The following is a 7,394-nucleotide window of genomic DNA, read 5'->3' on the forward strand; positions in this document are numbered from 1 at the left end:
CCCTTCACCTTTTTCGCCCTGTCCCCCAACCCCCTCCCCCAATAAATCTAGTACCCATCTGATTCCATATGTAGTTATTACAATATTATCGACTTTATTCCTTATGCTATGCCCTATATCCCCATAACTACTTTGTAACAATAAATGTGTACTTCTTAATCCCTTCTCCTTTTTTCACCCATACCCCTAAACCCCCTCCCAACTGGCAACCATTAAAATGTTTTCTATATCTACGAGTTTGTTTCTGTTTGGTTCGTTTATTTTGTTCTTTAGATTCCACATAAAAGTGAAATCACATTGCATCTGTCCTTCTCTGTCTTACACTCCACTCAGCACAATACCCGCCAGGTCCATCCATACCTCCACAGAGCAAGAACCCAGTCCCTTCCCTGGCCGAGCAATATTCCATTGTATATATCCATTGTATATATATACCACATTCTCCTCTTTATCCATTCTTTCATCAATACCAGGCTGCCTTCACAACTTGGCCATAGCAAATAATGCTGCAATTAATATATGGATGCATACATCCCCTCAAAGTAGCGTTTGGGATTTTTCGGATAAATACCCAGAAGTGGGATTACTGGGTCCTTTTTTGTCTCATATTATAGCCTTTAAAGTCTGTTTTGTCTGGTATAAGTATTGCTATCCCAGATTTTGTTGTTTTGTTTTTATCATTTCCATTTTCATGAAATAATATTTTTCCATCCATTTACTTCCCATATGTGTGTGTCTTTCAATCTGAAGTGAGTCTCCTGAGGGCAGCATATGTAAGGGTTTTGTTTTTTATCCATTTAGCCCTCCTAGGTCTTTTGATTGGAGCATTTAATCCATTTATATTGAAAGTAATTGTTAATAGGTATGCAGCTATTGCTATTTGATTATTCATAATTTTGATTTTTTTTTCCATCTTAAAGAAGTCCCTCTAACATTCCTTGCAATACTGGTTTGGTGGTGATTAACTCCTTTTGCTTTTTCTAGTCTGGGAAGCAATTTGCATATCCTTCGATTCTGAATGAAAGCTTTGCTGGGTAGAGTAGTCTTGGTTGTAGTTCTTTTCTTTGCATCATGTCGAATATTCTGTGCCAATCCCTTCTGGCCTGCAACGTTTCTGTTGAGAAATCAGTTGACAATCTTATGGGAGCTCCCTTATGAGTTACTAGTTGCTTTTCTCTTACTGCTTTTAGGATTCTTTCTTTGTCTTTAACATTTGCCATTCTAATTATAATGTGTTTTGGTGTGGTCCTATGTGAGTTTATCTTGTTTGCAACTCTGAACTTCCTGGGCTTGTATGTCTATTTCCTTCCCCAGGTTAGGAAAGTTTTCGGTCATTATTTCTTCAAATAGTTTCTCAATTCTCTCTTCTTCTTCTGGTACCCCTATGATGCAAAGATTGCTATGCTTGATGTTGTCCCAGAGAGCTCTTAAACTATCCTCCCTTTTTTGGATTCTTTTTTCTTTTTGTTGTTCTGATTGAGTGTTTTATGCTACCTTGTCTTCCAAATCTCTGATTCTATCCTTTGCTTCATCTAGTTTGCTGGTGATTCATTCTAGTGCATTCTTTATTTCAGTTATTGTATTCCTCACTCCTAACTTATACTTGCAATCTCTTTGTTGAAAATCTCACTAAGTTTCCTGAGCATCCTTACAACCAATGTTTTGAACTCTGTATCTGGTAGGTTGATTTCCTACATTTTGTTTGGAGTTTTCTCCTATGCTTTCATTTGGGATGTTATTTCTCTTTTTCCTCATTTTGACTATCTCTCTCTGTTTTTTCCTATGTATCAGGTAGATCTGCTATGTGTCCCAGTCCTGGCCGGGTGGTCTTATGTAGTAGGTGCCCTGTGGGGTCCTGGTACAGTCTCTCTGGTCACCTTCTCTAGATGTTCCAGGAGTGTCCCTGGTAAGTCTTGTGGGTGCCCTCCTGTTATAGTTGAGTTTTGATTGCTATTGACATATCAATGGGTGGGACTGACCCTCAGAATGATTGGCTGTGGGGTTTGGTCATGTCCACAGCTTACAATTGCTGTGTGGGGGACTTACTGCTTGAGTGGAATTCACCCCAGTGGGTTCTGGTGCCTCTTGAAACTTCCCTTTGGGTGTGTGTCTTTTAGTGTTAATTGGGTGGTTCTCTGCTGTGGTCTGAAGTCAACCTCCAAGTATGCTGGTCCTGTGGCCATTGCCAAGGACTGGCTGGGAAATACTTGGTAGAACCTACAAAGTGATCCCTGGCTATTCACTGCCTGTGATAAACCTAGAGGCATGTGGGAGAGGCCACGCTGCAAACTGAGGATGTCGGCCACCAGTACAGGGTCTGGGGTAGCTCTGCAAAAAGGCAGGACACCCCTAGGCCTGCTGCCACCTGCCAGCTCTCTTTAGGTTCACCCACTGATAAAGCCTTGTGCAGTACACAAATTGGGTGAGTCAGGGTTTCAAGAAGTCACTAGAGTGGGAAGAACTGTTGTTACCAGGTTAATGTAGATTCTGGTTTGGTGCTACTGCTGAGCCTGGAGCTACTCAGCAAAAATCTCAGAGCACACTGAGGCCAGTTCCTGCCTGACTGGGGCCCATAGACTCAGATAGTTTTCCAAGAAATAGTGTAATGCTGGCAGGGCTGGCTTCCGGGGGAGAAAGTGCCTCCGGCATTGGGGAAGTCGGTTGGCATGGGGTCCCAGCAGAGTCATCAGGGCAGAGCTATGAAGCTCACCAGATTAATCAGATTCAGATTTGGCCGATTGGGGGAAGGTTCAAAATAGAAAAGATGGCCACGCCTGAAGGCTACATGGGAGAAGCCCCCCTCCCAGGGCGAATGGTGACTGTCCTCCAGTCTTCGCCAAACACCTTAGTCTGCCCCCTGTATGCCTCTGATGCCTCCTGAGTCACTATCCCTGCACTGCAGCAACTCAGGGTGAGAGCCTGTGAATGAGTGAGACTGTGTGCGGGCCCTTAAGAGGATGTCTGGGTTTCCTGCAGCCTTCTGTCCCACCTGCCTGGTTAGAATCCCCACTGCTTTTCACAGGGGCTTCTCTTCCAGGCACCATCTCTCCGGGCTGGGGAGACTGGTATGGAGGTGGGGTTTTTCAGTCCTCCAGGGGGACCTCTGTGGCTGAGATCTCCCTCAACCGCCACAGGAGGTTTGGGGCCAGCCCATTTTACATCTCTGCCGCTTCTACCAGTCTAGATGTGGTCTCGTCTTTATATCCTTAGTTATAAAACTTTTGTTCGGCTAGACTTCAGATGGTTCTCCAGGTTGATTGTTCTATAATTTAGTTGTAATTTTAATGCGTTCCCAGAAGGAAGCAAGCACAGTGTCTATCTACTCAGCCATCTTGGATCTCTGCCTGTCCTTTTTCTTTTTCTTTTCTTTTCTTTTTTTTTCACTTAAAACAGGGAATACTTTATCTAAATCCAGCAGAGAAATGGATAGGTTGGGTCTGTAACAAAGCACCATTTTTTAAAGCGTAAGCCAGTAAGTGTGTATGAGAGTATACACTGCTACCTATAATGTAACTGATCAGACAACAGCTTTTCAACGTTTAAAATAGAATAAGCTTCCCTGTGAAAGCAGCACCTTTGTGACATACTAACTTTAGTATTCCTCTAGTTCTTCCCCACGGTCTCCTTCAACAGAACCACACCACACTACTCATACTCCTTGTCAAGGGCAGCCCTGTCTTTTCAGGCCCCGGAAACCTCTCCGTCCTCCATGCCCTCACCCACGAGCCAGTGAACAAAGGTACACCTGGCATCCATCAGGTCAGACTCGGGATCCAGGCTCGCCCAGACCTCAGCACCAGCTGGGGTGCTGCTCAGTGTGCACACAGCTCGCTGTGCTTCGGCCTGGTCTCCACCAGGTACCAAGTGGGAGGCTTTTAATTAATGCCAACTTTGAAGCCAGAGGCGCACCAGTCCACACAGTGGATAGTAGGCTTGGTCTCGATGGTGCCAATGGCAGCATCAACATCTTTGGGAACCACGTCACCATGGTACAGCAGGCAGCAAGCCACATGAATTCACTGTGGCGAGGGCCCCATGTCTCCGTCGGTTGGCTTGCTCAGAACACTCGTTGGTGACCTCTGCTGCAGAAAATTGCTCCCGGTAGGCTTTCTCAGCAGAGATGACAGGAGCATACGTGGCCAGAGGGAAGTAGATGTGGGGACAGGGCCCCAGGCAGATGTAGGTAGTGTCATTGTGGACCATGAAGGCATAATCAGAGTGCTCCGGGATGGTGTGGGTGCTGAGGGGGGAGACGTAGGGTTCAACCACAGCTGTAGAAGCCTGGGAGTGGGGGGAGTGGGCAAATGGAAGAGAACCCAGAACAAGTTCCCCTACCAAAGCTTATGAAAGCCAGGAGGCCCTGAAGCCCTGTGCACTGGTCGGCCAGTGTCCGAATTCAGTCCAAGACAAGGTCAGTGATCTCCTTGCCAGGTGCAGCGCCCCCAGGCAGTTATTGGTAGCATCTTCCTGGCCTGGAATGAGCTGCTCTGGGCGGAAGAGCTGGCAGTAGGTACCAGTTCGAACTTCATCAATGACCGTGGTTCCAGGTCTACAAACACTGCCCCATGCTTGCCAGCGCCTGTCTCACTGAAGGTGATGAAGGAGTCATCTCCTCCCCCAAAGGTCTTCTCACATGGCATCTGGCCCTCGGGCTGGATGCCCTGCTCCAATTGTAGCACTCCCAGCAAGCGTTGCCCATCTGGACACCAGCCTGGCCCACCTGGACGGAGTTGCACTCATGCATGATTGCTGCTTTGGGGCTGCTCGGCGGATGGGTGAAAGGAAGAGGTGGTTGCTTCTTACAGCGTGCCTCTTAGGTGGTCCATATAAAAGAACCTGAGAATGAAAGTTCTTTTTCTTAGGAGCTAGATACTAAAATATTTAGGGATGAAGGGTCATGATGTCTGCAATAACTTCTCCAAAGGTTCACCAATGCCTATATATCCAATCCGGAAAGGAAGTAGAGAAAGAGAAATAGAGAGGAAACCAATGTGGCAAAATGGTAACAACTGATAAATCTCAGAGAAAGTTATATGGTTTTCATTGTAGTTTCCTGCAGCTTTTCTGAAGGTTTGAAATATTACAAAATAAAAACCTGGGGAAACCATATTAAGCCATACTTTTGCATTTCTCAAGAAAAGAAGTCCAAAGCTTGATACATTAAATCAAAATGCTTTTCTTCAGGCCTACAGGAAAATGTAATCGACTCCAAATGTGCGTGTCCAAGCATTACTCTAAAATAAGGCAGGACCAGCACCAGAAGGACAGCAGGACAACATTCTGTAGAGTACACTGCTACATATATTTGTTTCAGGAAATGTACATACACACACACTTATTCAATTACATATGTAATTACACATATATTATATATTTGCATATATCATTTCATAGATCATTAGTGATGCTGTAATCAAAGAAATCATTTTACAAATAAGTAAACAGAGGCCCAGAGAGGTGTGGTGCCTTGACCAATATCACACAACTACATACTCATAGAGCTGGACTTACAACCCAGGAGTCCTGTGTTTCATTAAAGTCTTTTAGTGTTCCACACTTAGTTATTTCAACAAAACAACAGCAACAATAACAATCAATGTAGAATTTCCAAAACTATTTCATGTTAATAGAAAGTTGTTTTTTTTGTGTGTGTGTATGTGTATAAATGAGTGCTGCCCAGTCCGTCTCTCTTTTTCTACCAGTCCTCCATGAAAATGAGACTGCAGAGCAGAAGAAAGGACAGTAACAACATTATAACCCAAGTGACCTTAAAGGCAAGTCAACCCTACTATTTGAATGGAGTAATGGATAGGCCTGAGCATTATCAGTCATTCTGGATGTGACAGAAGTACACTTCTTGTTAGAGCATCAAAGTAAACCCTTTTCAGCATTGCCTTGGTCTCTAGTAAGCAATAGGGGGGAGCTGACAATAATAAGAACGCTGTCTTCTGTACAAGTTTTTTTTCAGAAATATTCATATTCAATTGGAAAATGGAATCTAACGTAAAATTAAGTTGTTTTGTGAAACAGTCTCATTCCTCCTACCCCTTCAGGTTGCTTATATCTTGCATGCAATGTGTGGAGTGCTTTAGAAACCTTTTCTTGACCTTGGTAATAAAATTTCTTGCTTTTCTCCCTCTGTGGAATAATGACCATCTCTTTTCTGTCAAATGTGGACGTATTTGATATATGAACATTGTATGTATATATTTCTTTGGTCCCTCCCTGAAGTACTAGCTTAGCATAACTTAAATATTCCTAGCTAAAGTGCCATACATGGGAATGTCTTCAACCTGGTGCTAATGTACAAATTCTTACTCTTAGGAAACAACAAGACATTTAGGGACATGTATGGTACCAGAATTCCAAGGCATTGAAAAAAGACCTTCTTGGCTATATTAAAAATAATTTTATTCACCCTCAGCTAAGCAAACCTAGAGGAAGATTAGGAGATAAGTTGCCTACATTTATCATCATACACTCAATCAATACGTTCACTAGACATTTCCCCTGACACGCTATTAAACCAACCCCCTCTACTAGGAAGATAAAACTCTTTAAATAGAAAATAAGTAGACAGTGATGAACAGCAATATTATCCCTGCCTACAATTTAAGTTCCCAGGACTTTGCTAAACTTCTGAATCCTCTCGCTCCAGACACAAAATTGCATTTCCTGTTCTCTGGGGAAGCTAATTTGAGTGACTTGATGTCTTGCTAGAGTAATATGTTATAGGGCAGAAGAATGACTCCTGCACTTACAGCGTGAGTGGCAATGGCGTAGGATTGCCATAACTATGGGCAATATGGCCCTGCTGCAGGAAGAACCAGGGTGCTGCTGACGTCCAGCTTCGTGATTCCAGGGCACTGACTTAGACATGCAAAGGCAAGTTTGAGGGATCCTTACTGCAAGGGTAGTGTGTTACAGTTCTCCAGAGAAACAGTACCAAGAGGAGAATTAAGATATGCAGATATAAGATGGTCCCCAACTTAACGACAGTTCCACTTAGGATTTTTTATCTTTACGATGGTGCGAAAGCAAGACACATTCAGTAGAGACTGTATTTTGAATTTTGATCTTTTCCTGGGCTTGTGCTATGCCACACGATACTCTCCCATTATGCTGGGCAGCGGCAGTGAGCCACCGCTCGCAGCCTGCCCTGCGGGCAGCAGGGTACACGTCCGGGACTCTGCAGTGCACTGGGTTGCCAGCATTCTTTTGGATATTGTGTTCTGAGCATGTTTAGGGTAGGCTAGGCTGCGCTCTGATGTTCTGTAGTTTGGGTGTATTGAATGCATTTTTGACTTAGGATATTTTCAACTAACGAATGATGGGTTTACTGGCACATAACCCCATTATGAGCCAAGGAGCATCTTTTCCTGTTACCTAATTTT

The 7,394-nt window shown here is 44.0% G+C and overlaps 1 pseudogene across 1 annotated transcript; it reads right to left on the bottom strand.

The window, feature by feature from the left end:
- Positions 1 to 3,681: 3,681 nt before the first annotated feature.
- On the bottom strand, positions 3,682 to 4,744 carry LOC308500246 (tubulin alpha-1C chain-like; annotated as a pseudogene). The gene has a single exon. The product of its transcript is annotated as a tubulin alpha-1C chain-like (transcript).
- Positions 4,745 to 7,394: the final 2,650 nt, after the last annotated feature.

Source organism: Rhinolophus hipposideros, assembly GCF_964194185.1.
Source record: "Rhinolophus hipposideros genome assembly, chromosome: 7".
Taxonomy (NCBI): domain Eukaryota; kingdom Metazoa; phylum Chordata; class Mammalia; order Chiroptera; family Rhinolophidae; genus Rhinolophus; species Rhinolophus hipposideros.